Source organism: Balaenoptera acutorostrata, chromosome 11 (assembly GCF_949987535.1).
Source record: "Balaenoptera acutorostrata chromosome 11, mBalAcu1.1, whole genome shotgun sequence".
Taxonomy (NCBI): Eukaryota; Metazoa; Chordata; class Mammalia; order Artiodactyla; family Balaenopteridae; genus Balaenoptera; species Balaenoptera acutorostrata.
The window spans coordinates 10,948,689-10,970,199 of NC_080074.1; the positions used below are offsets into that span (position 1 = coordinate 10,948,689).

A 21,511-nucleotide genomic window follows, 5' to 3' on the forward strand; every position below is an offset into this window, starting at 1 on the left:
GAAGCCTATCAGACAACCCATCCAAATTAACTTCTCCCCGACCCCTCACCCCACCAGCACCCTCCCTTCCACTCGGTGTCTTTCGCGACTGCCATGACCTTGTTCATATGGGGGGATCATCTTCCCCCAGGACATTAGGCTCCATGAGGGCAGGGACCACGACTACCTTGTTCACTGCTGTGTCTGGAGATGGACCACAGCCTTCCGTGGTAGCTATTATTGTCCCATCTTACAGGAGAGGAGCCCGAGGCTCAGAGTGGCCAAATGATTTGCCTAAGGTCACAGAGCCTGGAAGGAATGGAGCTGGTCGGGGGTCTCTTTCCAGAACTGTCCCCACAATTGCACCGCCTGCATCCTCTTCAGGCCCCACCTGTCACCCCCATGTAGTCGAGCCCATGCCTCCCTCCTTACACACAGTAGGTGCTGTGCACGTATTTGTTTGGTGGAATGTGGGGAACGATTCTGAAGATTCTGTAAAGCGAATCTTCTGGAAAGATTCACTTTACAGAAGAATAAGCCACTGGATGCAACACACATATCTGGTTGCTCCTCTAGCAGGCCTCTGGGCTAACACCTTGGGCCCAGAGCAGGGGGCTTGCCAGGGGCCTCCTTACCCTGCGCAGGCAGGCTGGCTGGCCTAGTAGCCCTTCCAGAATTGCATCTGCGGCAGCTGTGGGGTGGCCGGATGCCCCACCCCCGGCGCCTCTGGGCCCTGAGCCCAGGCCGCAGGCGGATCTGTGGCTGGCACTGCTCCTTCGGTTTGGGGTGGGAACACCGCAGGGATTTTAAAAATAAAGGGCCTTGAGACAGTGGCCTGGCCCAGCCGGCCGTGGGGCGGGGTGGGGGCCAGACAGGGACAATGGGAAGCTGATTCTTAGGGGCTGTCCACCCACAGGGAGCAGCCAGGCCGGGGGAGCCCTCTTTTCCCTGCCCCCCACCAGTGCTGCTCTCCCAAGGACTCTCCTTCCCCGCCTATCCTATGCCTATCCTAAACATCCGTCTCAAATATTTACTGAGCACCTACTATGTGCTAGGCCTCAGTGACCGCGGGGTGGGAACCTCCAGCCTCTCTTTCCCCCAACTGTGTTGCTCTCCCAGAGCAGCCCCTCTCCTCCTTATCCGACCTCAGGCTGGATGATTTATTGAGCGCCTACTATGTGCCGGACTTGTTCTGGCCTCCTTCCTTTCAGCCTCTAAGCGCTTTTCTCTTCTGCTCTCACACTCCCTCAGGCCATTTCTGTCTGCCTCTCTCTCCTCTGGCCCAGCTAACAGGAAGCAGCCGGAGAGGTCAAGGGCTGCTGGGCCTCCAGAGTCCAGCGTCTGCATACACAGGGGCCTGTCGACCGGGGGGTGGGGGGGGGACTTCCTGTTTATGAGAATCAGAAGGACCCCCAGGGCGGTGCCTTGGACAGGCCTGCCAGGCAGCCCCTCTAGTCTGAACCTCAGTCCCTCCCTGCAGGGTCCCGCCTACCAGCAGCCAGCTCAGACCCAGGCACTGCCCTCCCCCCATGCCGGGGAGGGCAAGAAGGGAGGAGGACTGAGTCTTCGGAATGGCCAGGAATGTGGGAGTCCAGTGTCCGCAGGAAGCATCCCTGGCTCCAGGGCCCAGCCCCCCCCCCCATGTCTGGGTGACCCTCCCCATTCTCCTCCCCCAACCCCAGAGCCCTCCCCTGCTTTGACGGTGGAGGGCCTGAGGGAGTTGGGAAGGAGGAGGCCAGATCCCATCCTGCCCCAGTGGGGCCACAAGGCTTCAGCTCTGGTTTGACCAGCCTCTGGCAGCCTCAGTCTCCCATCTTTGGGTGGGGGTGATGGGCCAGTAACTCCATCAACCTCATCTTGCACCCACCGCATTTTGCCCTGAGGCCTCCACGCCGGGAGGATGGGGCAGGGCTGCTAGGAGGCTTGGAACCAGCCGGAGAAAACTGGGACCAAGATGTTACTTCACACCTTCAAGAAGTATCCCTCCCTGTTCTAAGCCCCAGGTCCTAAGAGCTGGGGTGGGGGTGGGGGGGCAGACAGAGGGCAGGGCTGGCCAAAGGTGCCCAGGGGAAAGCAAACAGCCCTGCCCTCCTCACCTCTAGACAGCCCCAGCCAATCCGGCCTGTGGTTGCCCAACAGGAGATACTGATTGTGGGCCCGAGGGTCATGGTCAGTGGAAGAGGTCCGGCAGAGGGAGACCTGCCCTTTTCCTCTTCCCCCACCTAACCCAGAAGGAGGTCAGCGACACCTGTCCTCTGTCTCCCCTCCCCTAACATCCCACCCCCTAGCTCAGAGTACCTGGAGACAGACCTTTAGGACACAACCTCATTACTGTTTAAGGCAGTCATCCCCTGGAGGGCGATGGGGGCACCAAGGAGCCCCTAACCCAGAGGAGGCAGTCAGAGAGGGCTTCCCGGAGGCCACCCTCTCAACATGGAAGCCTAAAATCGGGAAAGGATGTGCCTGGCCTGGGAGAGAGCTTGATCAAAGACACGGCATTTCCAGAGACATGCTAGTGACATGATGGGCCTGGAAAAAGGTGCAGATGAGGGAGCGACGGGAGATTATGGGTGGGGTGGGGTGGGGGATAAGATCATTGCTCAGGGCCTCAAAGCCTGCACTTTCCCTGGCTCTGGAGCGCCCTCTTTTGCCCCGGGCCAGGAGGCGGAGGGGAGTCGGGTAAAGGAACCACTGAGATTGAGATGCAATGTGGCTGTGTGGACCTGGTGAGGGCAAAGGCCTGGGGCCTGGGACTGGGACCCTGGCCTCTAGCTCTGTGAAGCTGCCTGGAAAAGACTGCAGGCTGTCCAGTTCCTGAGAGACCTGCCCTGGGCCGGAGCATCTAGGCACTTCCCCAAGGCGCTGGGGCTGCTTGTACAGGCCATACCATGTGGTAAAGACAGTCCTGGCTCTGCCGTTCCAGCTTGGTGACCTTGGGCAAGTTATTAACTTCCCTGGCCTCAGTTTCCACCTCTATAAAATGGAGCTAAAGAGAGGCCCTGCCTCAGAGGGCTGTTGGTAGTTAGAATTAATTTAGCAAAGCACCTGGCACTAGTGAGCCTTTAATACCAGCTAAATATTATTACTAATTGGGAAAAAGAGAAAGCTGGTTTTCCCTCCAAGGACATGCCGACAGGTGGGTGGAAGGTGTTTTACCAAAAGAGACCACAAAAAAGGCATGATACTCAGCCCCTGGGATGCCCAGGCTTGCCTGATCCAAGCAACCCCCTGGGGTTCTTGTTAAAAATACCAGCTTCCCACCCCCAGTCTCTGACCTGGTAGGTCTGGGGTGCGACAGGACTCGGGATTTGTAAGGAGGCCTCAGGCCTGAACCTTCTACCAGGCAGGTATGGGGACCGTTCCTCTCTGATGACAACAAGGATTCACTCCAAATGCTTCCTCCTTGGGGAAATAATTCCTTCAAAATACCCTTTAAAAATATTTGCTGTTTATTGAGTATGCCTTGCCTGTTCTAAGGCCTTTCTGTGTTAACTCATACAATCCTCACAATAATCCTGTGACGTGTAGGTACTCAGAGCTGCTCCCATCTTACTGATGGGGAAACTGAGGCCTAAGGGGAACCTGAGGAAGCTAAAAAACTTGTCCAAGGTCGCAGGAACTCTGTGACTTGTTAGGAGTCAACTTGGGACTTGAACCTGGACATGAGCCCTTACCCACTGGGTTGTAGTTTCCCCACCTGCCTCAAGTCCCTGCGATGTTTGACAAGATTCCTCCAGGTGTCTCAGGGCCAGAGCTGGGATCCATACTTCTCACTCCTTTGTCCTCTAAGGGTGTGACCCTTGAATCAAGAAATGGCCGGTCCTGCTTTGAACCCCCTTGGGAGGCAGAAAACTAGGATTCAACTTTCTGTGCCCTGCTTACTTCCTCCGGGTGGTCTCCAGTAGTTTGGTCTCCCTGAGCTGGTTTCCCTACCTCTAAATGGGGATGCACCACCTTCCTGGGTGTCGTTAATGAGTCACCAGACCAAGGATGGGAAGGGGGTTTGTGAACTGTTGGGGCTGTGTGTTCTTTGGGACCTGGGAGCGGCCGAGGTGGGGGGTGTAGGAGGACTGGGGACAGTCTAGGAGTTGCTCCAGTCACCTGCATCCAGGGCTAGTCCTTTTCCAGCTAGTGTCACCAGGACTCCAGAGGCTGGGGAGGCCATATAGTGATGGAAAGAGAGGTTGATGGGGAGCCTGGCTTCTCCCTTCCCACCTGGCACCCCAACATGCCCTGGCTGGCAGCGGCTCATGATTCACCAGCTTTAAGCCCTGGTTTCATCAGTAATCAGGAAGCGCACCACTAGAGAGCCTGGGGCATTTTCTGGAGAGCCCAGTGCCCTCCCAGAAACTGCGGGTGGGGTGGGGGTGGGGCTAGGAGGAGGGAGCCTGGCAGGGAGAAGGGAAAAGGTCTGGCCCCAGAGAATTTGCATAAAGTATTCTTTTCTTTGAGGAGGGTGAGAAATGCCCAGTACCTGACATCCCTGGAAACCATTCACTCATTCATTCTAGTTTATTGAACCCCTTACACTGTGCCAGTTACCATGGACCTAGAGGAGTAAAGTGAAGTTATCCAGAAGCTTCCTGGTGGGGAGATTACTGTGTGATCGGCTAATTCCTGCACAGCGCAATGAGGAGCAGGTTTACAAAATTCAGAACCCGCAGAGGAGAGAACGATTAATTTGGGGTTGGGTGGTTGTGGCATGGACTGGGGAGGTTTCAGCAGTTCTGAGGCCCCTACCAGGGGGAATGACAGTGTGTGTGGGGATCAGATCCTTCTGCCACTTCTGACTGGTTCCTCTCCCATCTGGGCCTCAGTTTTCCCACCTGTGAACTGGGCACAGCGATGGAGCCTTTCTCCTGGGGTTGTTATGAGAATTCAAAAGGTTAACTCATGTAAAACACTGAGAACAGCCCCTGGTGTGTGGTCATCACACGGGTCAGAGTGTGCCTGGCAGACGGGGAGAGGGCTTTCAGGTGAAGGACACTGTCTGTGCAAAGGCCCAGGGGTGTGCAGCACATGGGTATGATGGACATCGGTGGGGTGGGGTGAGAGGTGGGAAGGGGCATTTGAAGTATTGTCATTCCCTGTGGACACTCTCCTTAGGGCAGTGGGGAGCTATGGAAGGCTTTTGAACAGAGGAGTGACTTGGCAGATCTGAGCACCAAGGCTACAGAGTCGTGATGGGCTGGAGGGCCAGATTGGGGCAGGGAGACCTGTGAGGAGGTGGCACAGGGTCTTGGTGAGACATGGGGAGGCCTGAACTCACACACTAGCTGTGGGGATGGAGAAACCTGGAGATGAGGACCAGTAGGGGGACACCTAGCTGAACTGACAGTGATGATACAATGAGGGAATAGACACAGTGTGCTGAGGAGAATGGGTCCAGGTGTGCTGGGAGCCACTGATTCGGAACATACTAATATACTTAGGAGAGGGTGTTTAAGGAGGGCCTTGAAGGGTGTATAGGAGTTGTCCAGGCGACCCATGAAGGAAGGGCTGTCCAGACAGAGGGCACCAAAAGCAGAAGTGTGAAAGCAGTGGGTTTGGGGAGGAAATAATGGGGTCAGGAGTTGGGGGGCCTTGGGTGCCATCTGTAGGCTATCGGGGGTTGGGGGCAGGTCCACAGGCTGAGCAACAGGAAGAGAATATAAACATCTCTTAGTTTCCTGTGGCTGCTGAAACACATGACCACAAACTGCGTTCCTTAAGGCACTCTGCTTTAAAACAATAGAGATTTATTCTCTCACCGTAGTGTTGGCAAGGCTGTGCTCCCTCACAAGGCTCTAGGGGAGAATCCTTCCTTGCTCCTTCCAGCTTCTGGTGGCTCCAGGTGTTCCTTACTTGCGGCTGCAAGACTCCAATCTCTGCCTCTGTTTCCACGTGGCCTTCTCTGTGACAGTGTCTTTTCTTATAAGGATGCTTGTCATTGGATTCAGGGCCCACCTGGATAAAATCCAGGATCATCTCTCATCTCAAGATCCTTATCTTTTCTTTTTTTTTTTGGCCACGCCATGCGGCTTGCAGGATCTTAGTTCTGGGACCAGGGATGGAACCCGTGCCCCCCTGCAGAGGAAGCACGGAGTCCTAACCACTAGACCGCCTGGGAAGTCCCACAAGACCCTTATCTTAGTTACATTTGCAACCACTCTTTTTCCAAATCAAGTCACCCCCACAGGTTCCAGGTGGACCTATCTTTTGGGGGGCGGGGTGGGGGAGGTTACCATTCAACACACTACAAGATCCTAAACTCTAATCCCAGGGCTCCATCCCAGGTGCAGAGTCTTCCCCCTTTCTCCTCCTTCGGGACTCCCAGTCCCTCCAGTCCTGCCCCCTGGGGCAGGGAGGGCGCCCCGCTGTTCACCCTTCCACCCCCAGGGCCCAGAAGCGTTTGGACACGTGTGCAGAAGTAGCAGCCTCCCCGTCTCCCTCCTTCCAGTAGCCAACGCCCTCAGAGGCGGGGACCTGGCTGGACCTGTGGGGGGTGAGCGCCACCTTGTGTCCGTTTGGGAGCAGTGCGGTCGGAGGCTCCAGCCGGGTCCCTGCCCTGAGACAAGTGGCGCACGCGGCCACTTACAGTGCTCCAGCTGTCCGCCAGCCGCTCCGCACACATCGCTTCTGCTGGCCTCAGTGTGAAGTGGGGGTTATCACCCCCATTCTCCAGACCTGGAGACGCCGGCTCAGAGAGGCTATGACTCGGCAGGGTCACACAACTTCCACTCCCGTCTGACTCCAAAGCCGCACCGTAACAACTAGACACGTGCACCGGGCGCGGGGCGGGACCTGTCGACCCCGGCGGCTGCGGGGCTTTTCCGGGTCTACGTTTCCCCAGCTGTAAGCGGGGCGGGGACGCGCACATGAGCCCCCTAGGTGGCCCCTTGCAGGGAAACCCGAGGAACACAGAACTCAGCTTTTCGCTGAGGTAGTCTGTGGACCTCGCTGCTTCTCTGTACTTTTCAAACGTTGGTCCTTAAAAAAAAAAAAAAAAAAAATTAGGTGTTTATTGTTTTTCTCTAAACATTTTCATAAGTGTGAACTATTTAATAGTTTAAAATATATACTTAATTCCAGTTCCCCTCTGAAAGGCGATAAGCTAGGGCAGTTTCTTCCGCATTCTTCCAGGAATGATCTCTGCATATGCATATATATATATATATATATATATATATATAGACACATAAGTATATACACACACCCATGCATGTATATTCACACACCCCCATTAAAAAAAACAGTGACATGCAATATACATTCTGCATTTGCTTTTGTCACTTAATGACATTTTTGCATTTAATCCATATGATTACATATAATTTACTTTGGGGAGTACAATTTTCTATTGAAATACAACATATATCTATAACTATATCTATATATCTATTTCTATATCTATATCTACGTCATAAATGTATACAAGGTGAACACAACATGTAGCCAGCACCCAGATACAGATATGAACACACACACACAAAAGACATGAATACAACCACCTCCCCATGAGCCCACTCTGTGCCCACTTCCAACTCCCTGCAAAGGGAACCACTATCCTGACCTCTCAGATTTTGAAGTTTTTGTTCTCTGTGTAAATGGCATCATGTCCTCGTTTGTCTGCAGCTCCTTTCACCCAACATTCTGTTTGTGGGATCCAGCCATGCTGTTGCCTGTGGTTGTACATTATTTATCCGCATGGCTGTGTAATGCTCAAATGTGTGACTATACCACACTTTATTTTATGCATTCTACTATTAATGGACATTTGGATAGTTTCCAGGTTTTGCCCATGACAAATAGTGTTGCTATGAATATTCTAGCGTGGTATGTGTCTTTCGGTGAACATGTTGGATCTATACCTAGAGGCAGAATTGCTGGGTCAAAGGTCTATGTATGTTCTGTTTTAGTAGAAGCTGCCAAAAAGTTTTCTAAAGTGATGGTAACAATTGACGTTCCCACCAGTTCTGATTACTCCATATCCTCACTCACCCTTGATATCTTCTGTCTTTTTCATTTTAGCCATTCTGGTAGGTGTATAGTGCTATTGCACTGTGGTTTTAAGTTGCATTTCTGTGATTACTAATGAAGTTGAACACCTTTTCATGTATTTATTGGCCATTTGGGTATCCTCTTTGATCTGTTCAAGTCTTTTGCTTATTTTTCTATTCTGGTGTCTTTTTATATTGGGTGTTTTTCGTATTGATTTGTAGGAGTTCTATGTATATTTCTTTTCTTTTTTTTTTAAATTAATTAATTAATTAATTAATTTATGGCTGTGTTGGGTGTTCGCTTCTGTGTGAGGGCTTTCTCTAGTTGCGGCAAGTGGGGGCCACTCTTCATCGCGGTGCGCAGGCCTCTCACTATCATGGCCTCTCCCGTTGCGGAGCACAGGCTCCAGACGCGCAGGCTCAGCAATTGTGGCTCACGGGCTTAGTCGCTCCGCGGCATGTGGGATCTTCCCAGACCAGGGCTCGAACCCGTGTCCCCTGCATTGGCAGGCAGATTCTCAACCACTGCGCCACCAGGGAAGCCCCTATGTATATTTCAAACAGAAGTTTTTTGCTGTATATATACATTACAAATATCCTCTCCCACTTTGTGGGTTGTCTTTTAACTCTTTGAAATGCATTTTTTGTTGAAGAGAGTTCTTAATTTTAATACAGCCCATTAAAAAATGATTATCTCCTTTGTTTATTGTTTAGGAAAACTTTGCCTGTTTCAAGGTTGTGAAGATGTTCTCTTATGCTTTCTTCTAAGTCTTTATTATTTTACTCTTTCACATTTAGGTCTGGAATTTATTTCTGTTTATGGTGTGAGGTAGGGGTTATGTTAGGCTGAAAAATGGGCTCCCCAAGATGCACACCTCCTAATTCCTGGAACTGTTACCTTATATGACACAGTGTTTGCAGAGTGATTAAATTAAAAGTCTTGAAATAGGAAGATTATCCTGGGTTATCTAGTCAGGTCCTAAATACAATCACATGCATCCTTGTAAGAGGAAGGCAGAGGGAGATTTCATACACACACACACACACACACACACACACGCACACACACACACACGGAAGCCCTTATGAAGATGGAGCAGAGAGAGACAGAGAGGTTTGAAGTTGCTGGCCTTGTGATTGGACTGATGCAGCCATAAACCAAGGAATGCCGGCAGCTCCAGAGACTGGAAGAGGCAAGCAACAGATTCTCCCCTGGAGCCTCCAGAGGGAGGTTGGCTCTGCTAACACCTTGATTTTGGCCCAGTGATACTGATTCTGGACTTCTGACCTCCAGAACTGTAGGGGGATACAGTTCTATGGCTTTAAGCCACAAGTTTGTGGTAATTTTTTATAGCAGCCACAGGAAGCTATTATAGGGGTCAAGATGCATTTTCCCCACAATATTCTATCCAGTTGACCAAGGACCATCTACTGAAAAGATCATCCTTCTCCCACTGCACTGCGGTGTCACATGTGTGGGTTTGTTTCTGGACCATTAGTCTGTTTGTCTATTGTTATACCAACACCACAGTGTTCAAATTCCTGTTCTTACAATAGTTCTTGATGTCTGGTACAGTAAGTTCTCTGGTTTTGTTCTTTATTTATGTATTTTATATAAATGGCTTTTCCTTTGCATATCCATATATATTTTAGAATCAGCTTGTTAATTTCAGGGGGGGAAAACTGGGATTTTTTTTTTTTTGGCCGCTCAGTGTGGCATGCAGGATCCTAGTTCCCCAACCAGGGATCAAACCTGTGCCCCCTCCATTGGGAGTGTGGACTCTTGACCACTGGACCGCCAGGGAAGTCCCACTTCTGGGATTTTGAATTGGGATTGCATTGCATCTGTAGAGTAATTTGAGAAGAATTGATTTGTTTATAATATTGAGGCTTCTAGTCTGTGAAAATGATATAGCCCTCAGTTTATTTAGATCTTATTTAATTTCACATTATGTTATTTAAAAATTTAAAAATTGAGATATAATTCACATACCATAAAATTCACTCACTTGAAGTGTACAGAGAATTTCCTGGTGATCCAGTGGTTGGGACTCTGCACTGTCACTGCCGAGGGCCTGGGTTCAATCCCTGGTTGGGGAACTAGGATCCCACAAGCCGTGCGGCATGGCCAAAGAAAATATAAATAAATAAATAAAGTGTACAATTTAGTGGGTCGTTTTTTGTTTTTTGTTTAGTATATTTACAAAGTAGTACAATCATCACCACTATCTAATTCCAGAATATTTTTTATCACTCCCCAAAGAAACTCCATATCATTGGCAGTCATTCCCTATGCGCCCTTCCCCCCAGCCCTTGGCAACCACTAGTTACTTTCTGTCTCTATGGATATGCTTATTCTGGACTTTTAATGTAAATGGAATCATAAACCATGTGGCCTTTTGTGTTTAGCTTCTTTTATTTAGCTTCATATTTTCAAGGTTCATCCACGTTGGAGCATGTATCAGCACTTTCTTCCTTTTTATGGCTGAATAATATTCCATTGTCAGGCTATACATCATTTGTTCATCAATCCGTCAGTTGATGGACATTTGGGTTGTTTCCACCTTGGGGCTATTATGAATAATGCTGCTGTGAACATCATGCGTACGTTTTTGTGTGGGCATATATTTTCAATTCTCTTGGGTATTTTATACCTAGGAGTGAAATTGTTGGGTCATAGGGTACCACAATATTTAACTTTTTGAGGAGCTGCTAAACCGTTATCCAAAGGAGCGGCACCATTTTACATTCCTACCAGCAATGTGAGAGGGTTCTAATTTCTCCACGTCCTGGCCATCACTTGTTATTGTTTTGATTATAGCCATGATTATAGCCATCCTCCTGGGTGTGAAATGGGACCTCACTGTGGTCTTTATTTCATTCTCCTAATGATTAACACATGTAATTATTTTGTAATTTTCAGTGTAGAGGCCTTGCACATCTCTTGTTTGATTTCTTCCTAGGAAGTTGATATTTTTGATGCTCCTACAGATGGCTTCATTTTCCAAAAATAGATTTTATTTTTTTCCAGCAGTTTTAGGTTCACAGCAAAATTGAGTGGAAAGTACTGAGAGGGGACTTCCCTGGTGGTCCAGTGGGTAAGACTCCGTGATCCCAATGCAGGGGGCCCGGGTTCGATCCCTGGTCAGGGAACTCGATCCCATATGCATGCCGCAACTAAGAAGCCTGCATGCTGCAACTAAAACATCCCACATGCCGCAACTAAAGATCCTGCATGCCTCAACTAAGACCTGGCACGGCCAAAAAAAAAGTACTGAGAATTCTCATCTATCCCCCGCCTTCACATGCATAGCTTCCCCCACTATCAACGCCCCATTGTTTTTTTTTAAAATTTATTTATTTTTGGCTGCACTGGGTCTTTGTTGCTGTGCGCAGGCTTTCTCTAGTTGTGGCGAGCAGGGGCTACTCTTTGTGGCTGTGTGCAGGCTTCTCATTGCGGTGGTTTTTCTTTGTTGCAGGGCACAGGCTCTAGGCACACGGGCTCAGTAGTTGTGGCTTGCGGGCTCTAGAGCACAGGCTCAGTAGTTGTGGTGCACGGGCTTAGTTGCTCCGCGGCATGTGGGATCTTCCTGGGCCAGGGCTTGAACCTGTGTCCCTTGCATTGGCAGGTGGATTCTTAACCACTGCGCCACCAGGGAAGTCCCCACCCCATTGTTTGAATCAATGAAACTACCTTGACACATTGTCACCCAAAGTCCATAGTTTACACAAGGGTTGTACATTCTCTGGGTTTTGACAAATGTATAATGACATACATCCACCATTATAGTGCCACATAGAATAATCTCACTGCTCTAGAAATCCTCTGTGGTCCATCTAGTCATCCCTCCTTCCCCCCAAACACTGATCATTTTGCTGTCTCCATAGTTTTGCCTTTTCTAGAATGTCATATAGTTGGAATCACATGGTATGTAGCCTTTTCAGATTGGTTTCCTTCACTTAGTAATATGCATTTAAGCTTCTTCCATGTCTTTTCATGGCTTGAGAGCTCATTTCTTTTTGGCACTGAATAATATTCCATTGTCTGGATGTACCACAGTTTATTTATCTGTTCACCTACTGAAGGACTTCTTGGTTGCTTCCAAATTTTGGCAGCTATGTATAAAGCTGCCATAAGCATCCATGTGCAGGTGTTTGTGTGGACTTAAGTTTTCAACTCATTTGGGTAAAATATTAAGAAGTGAACGACTGCTGAATCATATGGTAATAAGAGTATGTTTAATTTATAAGAAACTGCCAAACCGTCTCCCAAAGTGGCTGTGCCCTTTTGCATTCCCACCGGCAGTGAATGAGAGTTCCTGTTGCTCCACATCCTCACCAGCATTTGGTGTTGTCAGTGTTTTGGATTTTGGCCATTTTAATAGGTGCATAGTAGCATTTCACTGTTGTTTCAATTTGCAATTTCCTACTGACACATGATGTTGAGCATCTTTTCACATGCTTATTTGCCATCTGTACATCTTTCTTGGAGGCGTCTCTTCAGATATTTTGCTCCTTTTTTAGTCAGGTTGTTTGTTTTCTTATTGTTGAGTATTAAGAGTTTTGTATATTTTGGATAACAGTCCTTTATCAGATATGTCTTTTGGAATATTTTCTCCCTGTCTTTGGCTTGTCTTCTGATTCTTTTGACAGTGTCTTTTACAAGTTTTCAATTTTAATGAAGTCCAGCTTATCAGTGATTTCTTTTGTGGCTCGTGCCTTTGGTGTTGTATTGAAAAAGTCATCACCAAACTCAAGGTCATCTAAATTTTCTCTTATATTATCTTCCAGGAGTTTAATAGTTTCTGTTTTAAAATGTTGTTTTATATTTGTGGCCAAGGGAGAGAAATATAGTTGATTTTGTATACTGACCCCATTTCTAGTGACTGCTAAATTCACATAGATTGTTGAGAGATGTTTGTTAAAGTCTCCTACCATGACTACAGATGTGTTTCTTCCTCCTATTAGTTCCATTAAGTTTTGCTTGTATTTTGAACCACTGCTGTTGGGTACATACAAATTTGAGATTATGATATCTTCCTGATTGAAATGTCCCCTTTATTTCTAGTACTGCTTCTTATCTTAAAGTCTACTCTGTAACACTGGGACAGCTACAGCAAATTTTTTTGGTTATTGTTTGTGTGGTATATCTCTTTCTACACTTTTGTTTTCAACCATTCTGTGTTCTTATATGTATTTATTTATTTATTCATTTTTGGCTGTGTTGGATCTTCGTTGCTACACACCGGCTTTCTCTAGTTGTGGCGAGGGGGGCTACTCTTCGTTGCAGTGTGAGGGCTTCTCATTTGCGGTGGCTTCTCTTGTTGCAGAGCGTGGGCTCGAGACGCATGGGCTTCAGTAGTTGCAGCACGTGGGCTCAGTAGTTGTGACGCATGGGCTTAGTTGCTCTGCGGCATGTGGGATCTTCCCGGACCAGGGCTTGAACCCTTGTCCCTTGCATTGGGAGGCGGATTCTTAACCACTGTGCCACCAGGGAGGTCCCTGTGTTCTTATATTTAAATCATATCTCTTGTAAGTAACGTAGAGTTGGGTTTGTTATTTTTATCTAGTCTGACAATCTTAACTTTCACTTGAAATATTTGGAGTAATTTTTTAAAAACTACGTGTTTGAATTTAATCATCCTGTATCACCTCTTTGAAATAAAAGATAAATTCGCTCCTTTACATTTTCTTCCACTTCCCCTCCTACCCACTTCCCAGTTATTATTGTTCATATTCTTTTTGCTTTGTTGGAGTTTATAGCATTTAAATTCTGCTTTTTCGCCATAACTTCTTTGCTCGTCTAGTTTTAATTCTCTACTGAAGTGGATTCCATACTCACCTCAGCTCCTCCATTTCTGAGTTCCTTTATTTACAGTCACCTCTTAGCTGCTTGCCATCCAGCAGGAAGGGCTTCACAGTTTTTTCAAGAAGGGCTCATATATGCTTTATGTTTTAATTTAACAATACGTAATCACCTCAGTAAAAATATAAACATAGAAAATAAAGCAAAACCAACTAAAACAATAGCAAGATGCTTCTGTAGGCTCCCCCTTGTACATAGTATTCGCTTTCACTTCATCTCGCCTTTGATCTGTCTTAGAAACGGTGGCTTGCAGTGAGATTTCATTCAGAAAACTGGTTTCCACTTTACCTTCAATAGATTGAGTAAAATGAAACTGCCCACGTTGAGTGTTGGTGAGTGTGTGGATTGCTCACACACCACCGGTGGGAGTGGAAAATGGTCAAGCACATGGCAAGACTGCTTGGTAGATCTACTGAGGCTGACCATATGCCGACCCCATGACCAAGCAAGCCGACTCTTGGGTGTGAATCCAACAGAGATGCACAAACATGTTTACTAGGGGAAGTGCACATGAATATTCATAGTAGCAGTATTATTTTTTGGCCGTGCTGCATAACATGCAGGATCTTAGTTCCCGGACTAGGGATCGAACCTGTGCCCCCTGCAGTGGAAGCACGGAGTCCTAACCACTGGACCACCAGGGAATTCCCATAGCAGCAGTATTTGTAATAGCCCCTAAACAGGAACTACCCAGATGCCCATTAAACAGTATATCCACAAAACAGAATGCTATTCAGTAACAAGACTGGATAATCTACAAATACACAACAGTCTACAGATATACATACCTACGTGGAAGAACCTCACTGACGTGGTGAATGAAAGACTCCACAGACCAAGGAGCACATGCTGGATAATTCCATTTCTACGAAGAACAAAAATAGGTGAAACTAATCCACGGCGACAGAGGACAGAAGAGTAGTTGCCTCTGGAGGAGGTCTTGACTGGGTGCTGGAAATGGTCAGTGTCTTGATCTGGGTGATGGTCACCTGGGTGCAGACATTGGTCAAAATCCACTGAGCTCCCACTTAAGATCTCTACACTTGGACTTCCCTGGTGGCGCAGTGGTTAAGGATCTGCCTGCCAATGCAGGGGACATGGGTTCAAGCCCTGGTCCAGGAAGATCCCACATGCCTCAGAGCAACTAAGCCCATGCGTCACAACTACTGAGCCTGCGCTCTAGAGCCCACGAGCCACAACTACTGAGCCCAAGTGCTGCAACTACTGAAGCCCGCGCGCCTAGAGCCCGTGCTCCACAACAAGAGAAGCCACCACAATGAGAAGCCCGCGCACCACAACGAAGAGTAGCCCCCGCTCACTGCAACTGGAGAAAGCCCGCACGCAGCAATGAAGACCCAATGCAGCCAAAAATAAATAAAATTAAAAAAAAAATCTGTGCACTTCATTGTGTTTTATACCTAAGTAAACATTTTTTAAAAGCTTTAAAAAAAGGTCTGAGGCATACGGTCACTTGACCCAGGACTTCGAGCTGAGTCTGCCATGCACAGACAGAGCAGGCTCCTTGGCTGACACCTTGATCCAGCCCCAGTCACCTGCTGTGACAGAATACATTTTCAAAAATGTCTAGCACAGTCTGGAGCCTGTGCTCCGCAACAAGAGAGGCCGTGATAGTGAGAGGCCCGCGCACCGCGGTGAAGAGTGGCCCCCACTTGCCACAGCTGGAGAAAGCCCTCGCACAGAAACGAAGACCCAACACAGCCATAAATTAAAAAAAAAAAAAAAAAAAATGTCTAGCACAGTATTCATCACCCCACACATGCTCTTCCAGAACTTTGCCACTCCTCCATCAAGAGGTACAGCCCACGCCCCCGTGGCCACCCCCAACCTGGGCGAGCCTGTGACTGCTTTGCCCAAGAGCATGTGACAGAAGTGACACTGGCTGACTTCCAAGGCCAGGTCATAAAGGGCGATGGAGTCCTCTGGCTCTCTTTGTACATGCCATGTTGGAAGCTGGCTGCCCTGAGGCCGTGACGCTTAGAGACCATGCAGTGAGACCGCTAAAAGATGGAGGGAGGTGCCTGAGGAGCCCCAGCCCTCAGCCTCTAGATGGTCTTTGATCCCCACTGACGCCATGTGAGCAGAGACGAGCCACCCAAGTGCAGATTCATGAGCTACATAAGTGGTGGTTGTCGTTGTATGCTGCGTTTTGGGGTGGATTGATACGCGCCATTAGGTAAGTGGAACATCTGGTAACTTTATTCCCCAGGGCTTTCTCCAGGCCCTCTCTCTGCCACTCATCCAGTCACATCTGGGTGCACTCAGTTCCCTACTGTACGCACCAGCTCCCTGTCTGTGGTGCAGGAATCCGCTCCCCTCTTCCAGACACAGTTTCTGCCCTGCCTCTTCTAGGAAGCCTTCCTGTTTGCAGTGTTGGACAGTTTATAAGCAGGTGTTTATAAGCAAGCTGATGGTGGGGGATGGTGACAATGAGGGAGGCTATGCCTGTGCTGGGGCAGAGGTTATATGGGAAGTGTCTGTGCCTTCCACTCAATTTTGCTGTGAACTTAAAACTGCTCTAAAAAATAAAGTCTATTAACAAAACAAAACAAAACAAGCTGACTCCAGGACCAGACTATGTGCGGGTTCAAATTCCAGAGCTCCCACTTCCCAGCTGGGTGCCCTTGGGCAAGGTACTTAACTGGAACCTCAGTGTTCTCATCTATAAAATGGGGTAGTAATCGTGGCTACTTCCCAGGTCTGTCATGAGGATTAAAGGGATTAATCTATGGAAAGCACTCAGAATGGTCTGGTAGACAACAAGCACTCTGAAATGCTGGCAATTATTATTATTGTCCGGGCCCTGGGGTCCTATCCTCTCGGAGCTCTGGGAGCTTCCTCAGTGTGTAAGATGCATTGAAACCTAATATGGGTCATTCATTCATTCATTCATTCTGCCCATATCTCTGGAATACCAGCTGTGTGGCAGGTACAGAGTTAGGCGCTAGGGATTCAGTGATGAAGGAGGTGGACGCCATCTTTGTCCTCAGGGCCTTACATTCTATGGAGGATGGAAGTGGACAAATACATCAAAGAGTTGATAGATCTTCATGAGAGCACACAGTGGTGGTGGAAGACCTCCTTTCCACAGAGTGGACAAAGGAACCTCTCTGAGGAAGGGTCATGTGAGCCAGAATCAAAGGATATGGAGGAGCCAGTTACAAGAAAAGGGGAGGGAAAAGCCTTCCAGCCAGACATGGGACCAGTGCAGAGGCTTCTGTGGGGTCCAAGTGTGCCAGGACCTGGGGCAGGATGAGTGTGGAGGTGGGGGAGGAGGGAGGCAGGCAGGATCTTCCCAGCAGATAGAGCCCTCATGGATTGCAACAGCCATCACTATCCTGAAAGCCTACTATGTGCAGGGCACTTTACGTATATTAACTTATTTCATCCTCAGAACTGCCCTATCCGATAGGTACTATTCTCCTCCCCATTTTACAGATAAGGAGACTGAGGCACGAGAGGGGTTTAAGTGCAGGCAATCTGGCTCCAGAGCCTGCGCCATGATGCAGGTTCATTTCATCAGGCCACCCCCACTGCACAGATGGTAGAAAATGAGGCCAAGAAAGGAGGTTCTGGCTCCCCAAAGTCTGGTAACAAATGAGAGGCAGAGTAGGATTTAAACCAGGTTTTCTTGTCCACACTGAGGTTGCTCATTCTCCCAAGAGCGTGTTGGAGTCAACAAGTTCCTGGTTGGGACAGGCAGCTCTGTCTGTGGTCTTACCTGAGGCTTGGCTTCCTCACCCAGCCTGGGATATTAACAGGCCCTGCCCCCTGGGCTTGTGTGAGACGGAGGAGTTCAGCGCCCTGCCTGGGTCTGAGTTCTACGCCAGTGGGATGATTATTCACCAGCCTGCCGGCAGGACCGCCCCACAACTCACCTCCTCCCCTGGGGTGGTGTCTGAGTCATGGGGACTATGGTGAACAGCACTGATGGCTCAGAATGGTGCAAGTCCCAGCAGGTGAGGGAAATGAGGGGCCCTTTGGGAACAGAATGTGAGATTTCCTGCCCCTGGGCCTTTGCACTGGCTATTCCTTCTGCCTGAACGGCCCTTCCTTCTCTTGCCTCTTCCTCAGCTTTAGTTTTTGATGCCCCTGGACAGAGGACTCCCTCTTCTTACCACTGCGAGCAACTTAACCTAAAGTGGTTGGCCCAGGGCACCAAACAGGGCTGTGCAGGGAGACTGTGCAGGGAACTGTGCTGGTAGGTGGGCCTGGGGGAGGGGGAAAGGAGGGTCACACGGAGGGGGGGTGGGCAGATTTCTCCCCTCCATGCTTAGCACAGCACCAACAACATCACCCTTGTGACTCCACATGTCTAGCTATTCGTTAAGATTAAAAAAAAAAAATTTATTTATTTTATTCTATTTATTTTTGGCTGCATTGGGTCTTCGTTGCTGTGCGGGCTTTCTCTAGTTGCGGCGAGCGGGGGCTACTCTTTATTGCAGTGTGCGGGCTTCTCATTGCGGTGGCTTCTCTTGTTGCAGAGCACGGGCTCTAGGCGCACAGGCTTCGGTAGTTGTGGCTCGCAGGCTCAGTAGTTGTGGCTCACGGGCTCTAGAGAGCAGGCTCAGTAGTTGTGGCACACGGGCTTAGCTGCTCTGCAGCATGTGGGATCTTCCCGAACCAGAGCTCGAACCCGTGTCCCCTGCACTGGCAGGCGGATTCTTAACCACTGCGCCATCAGGGAAGTCCCTGTTAAGATTTTAAGGAGCTAATTTTGGAAACTGTGTGTATAATATGTCCCATATACAAGTGCTCAAAACTGTTGGCTATTGTTGTTATTGAGTGCCAACTTTGTGCCAAGCACGTTCCATAAAGCCATTCATTTAATGACATACAACCATTATTGTCTCCACTGCCCAGGGTCATGACCTCACTGAAGTGTCCGGGCTGGACTTTGAACCCGGGTCTGTAGGATCCTGCGTTTGGTCCTGGCAGGCGGCAGAGGAAGGCACGCAAGCCAGTGGGGCCCCAGTGACTCAGAGCTGGCAGGTCCCCTGGCCCGCCCTTTCCTACTGACTCAGCCCAGCCAATTCCGCGGGCTTTTCTGTGGAATTCAGGGCCCCCAGGCAGCGTTCCTGAGTGGCTGCCTTCTCCTGGATGCACTCCCTGGAGAGCTGGCAGGCGGCTCGTGTTCCCATGGCAGTCTCTGCTGTGTCCCTCAGGTGTGTCCCCCTTGGGGTCTCCATCTTCTCTCAGGAGGAGGGTCAGTGACTTGCTGGGATGGACATCTCCCTCCAATTACCCTGTGGTGCAGAGGGGCAAACCGAGGTAGAGAGGACCTGTGATGTGGCAGGGTGCTACAGCCATGGTTGGGGTAGGGGTGGGCCAGAGAAGCTCAGCTTCAATTTCCGGCTGCTTCTTCTGTCTTTTCTCAGCCCAGCCCTGGACCTCCTGAATGGGACCCCTCAGCGCAGCCCAACTCCCAGCCCCTGGGAGCCCAAGTTCAGACAGGCACGAATCTCTCTGTAATTGATCTGAACTGGGATGAGGGTGAGTCGCCTTTCTGCTCCGCTGCTGCCGAGGCTGCTGAGGGTAGTCATGGGGGAAAGAGAAGGGGGGACAAGGCCACCCATTCTCCTGCTGACCCCTGTGGAGTCTCTAGCTCAATCACGTGATGCTGGAGGGTGGCTCCTGCCGGCCATTCCTTCCTCCACCTCAGGGTGCCCAGCTGTTCCTGCTTTGGGGAACCCAGGGCTCACCCAGGCCACCAAAGCCTCGGGCCTCAGTTGCCCCGATTTCTGTAAAATGGTAGTCTTATTTCCCCAGTGTCATTCAGATATAATTGATATACAATGTTGCATTAGTTGAAGGTGTACAGCACAATGATTTGATACATGTATATATTGTGAATGATTACCGCAATATGTTTAGTAAACATCCATCTCCTCACATAGCTACAAATTGTTTTCTTCTTGCCATGAGAACTTTAAAGATCTACTCTCTCAGCAACTTTCAAATATACAATACAGTATTGTTAACTGTAATCACCCTGCTGTATATTACATCCCCAGCACTTATCTTGTAACTGGAAGTTTGTACATTTTGACTCCCTTCACCCATTTCCCATGCCCCTAGCCCCCATCCCTGGCAACCACCAATCTGTTCTGTTTCGATGAGTTCGGTTATTTTGGATTCCACATATAAGTGAGATCATACAGTACTTGTCATTCTCTGTCTGACTTATTTCACTCAGTGTGATGCCCTCCAGGTCCATCCATGGTGTTGCAAATGGTAGGATTTCCTTCCTTTTCACAGCTAATGAAAGGTGATAGTCTTAAAGGCCCTTCTGGCCCAGACTCCTGCGATTGGCCACAAAAGACTCCCCAGCCTCCTCCTTCCTTCCCCATCTCCATGGAATAGGTCCCAGGGAAGCAGGTCCCCCCTGGCCTACTGCACAGAGTGACCCTAGGGGGACACTGGGCAATGGGACAGAAAGGGATGTTGCTAGATGAATTCAATTGATCATGTGCATTTAGGCCCGTCACATGAAGGGTAGAGAAAACTTAAATTGTGACTTGCCCAGGGTCACAAGCAAGTGTTATACTGGGATTTGAACCCTGGGGCGGTCTGGTTCTGGTGTCGTGCATCCCATCAAAAGGAATTCTCCCCAGTGCCAGGTCCATTCACCAGTCTCTTACTGAATACCTACTGTGTGCCAGGTCCCATGCTGGGTGCTGCCACGTATGCACCGATGGGACCCAGGCCCTGCTCTTGGTGAAGAGATGGCCAGACAAGGTGAGATCAGCCTAGGGGCTGGGGTCGGGGAGCCCAGGTCCACCATGCACCCACATTTCCAGTCTAGAGAAGAGAGAAATCAAGGCTCTGATTCCTGGGATGCAATCAGAGGTCGCCTAAGAGGAACAGAGAAGGTGCCAGTGTTGGGGGCCTCCCTGAAGGGGTGAACGAAAAAGTAGATGCCCGTCTCTGTGGGCTTTGAGGCTGGTTTGGGGGAGACAATAATAATCTGGTACAGTTGATTCTTGAACAACATGGGGGTTAGGGGTGCCAACCCCTGTGTAGTTTAAAATCCTCTTATAACTTTGCAGCTGGCCCTCCGTATCCCAGGTTCCGCATCCTTGGATTCAACCAACCAAGGATGATACCGTAGTACATATTTACTGAAAAAAATCTGCAAATAAGTGGACCTGTGCCGTTCAAACCTGTGTTGCTCAAGGGCCCCCTGTATTACTACTGATAAAAGGGAAAGCCAAAGTCTTGACAATAACCTGTATGGCCCTTCTGCTCTGTATCCTTTCCCCTATCCTCCTGCCTTCTCCAATCTCCTCTCCTGTCCGACTCCACACCTCATCCTCACTGTTCTTGGAACATTCCAGCCCACTCCTGTTGACCAAGACATTTCTGTTCTTGGAGCAGAAGCAGGCAACAAACAGGTAAAGTAATCGAAGAATGGGGAAATGTCTGATGGAGAAAACATGCAATGGAGAAAACAGCACAGAGTGGCTTGAGGGGGTGCGTGGGAACCGTGCAGGGGGAGCTCTGCCTGTGTGGATGCTCCTGTCCCAAGGGAGGTGACTTTTTTAAAAAATAAATTTTATTTATTAATTAATTTATTGTTAGCTGCGTTGGGTCTTCGTTGCTGCGCACAGGCTTTCTCTAGTTGCGGTGAGTGGAGGCTACACTTCGTTGTGGTGTGCGGGCTTCTCAT

General features: G+C 49.1%; 1 long non-coding RNA gene across 1 annotated transcript; it reads left to right on the forward strand.

The window, feature by feature from the left end:
• The first annotated feature begins 15,793 nt into the window (after positions 1 to 15,793).
• LOC103004817 (uncharacterized) lies at positions 15,794 to 21,369 on the forward strand. Its single transcript, XR_449613.2, has 4 exons — positions 15,794 to 16,018; positions 17,917 to 18,043; positions 18,706 to 19,007; positions 19,221 to 21,369. It is a non-coding gene; the product is annotated as an uncharacterized LOC103004817 (long non-coding RNA).
• The last annotated feature ends 142 nt before the right edge of the window (positions 21,370 to 21,511 follow it).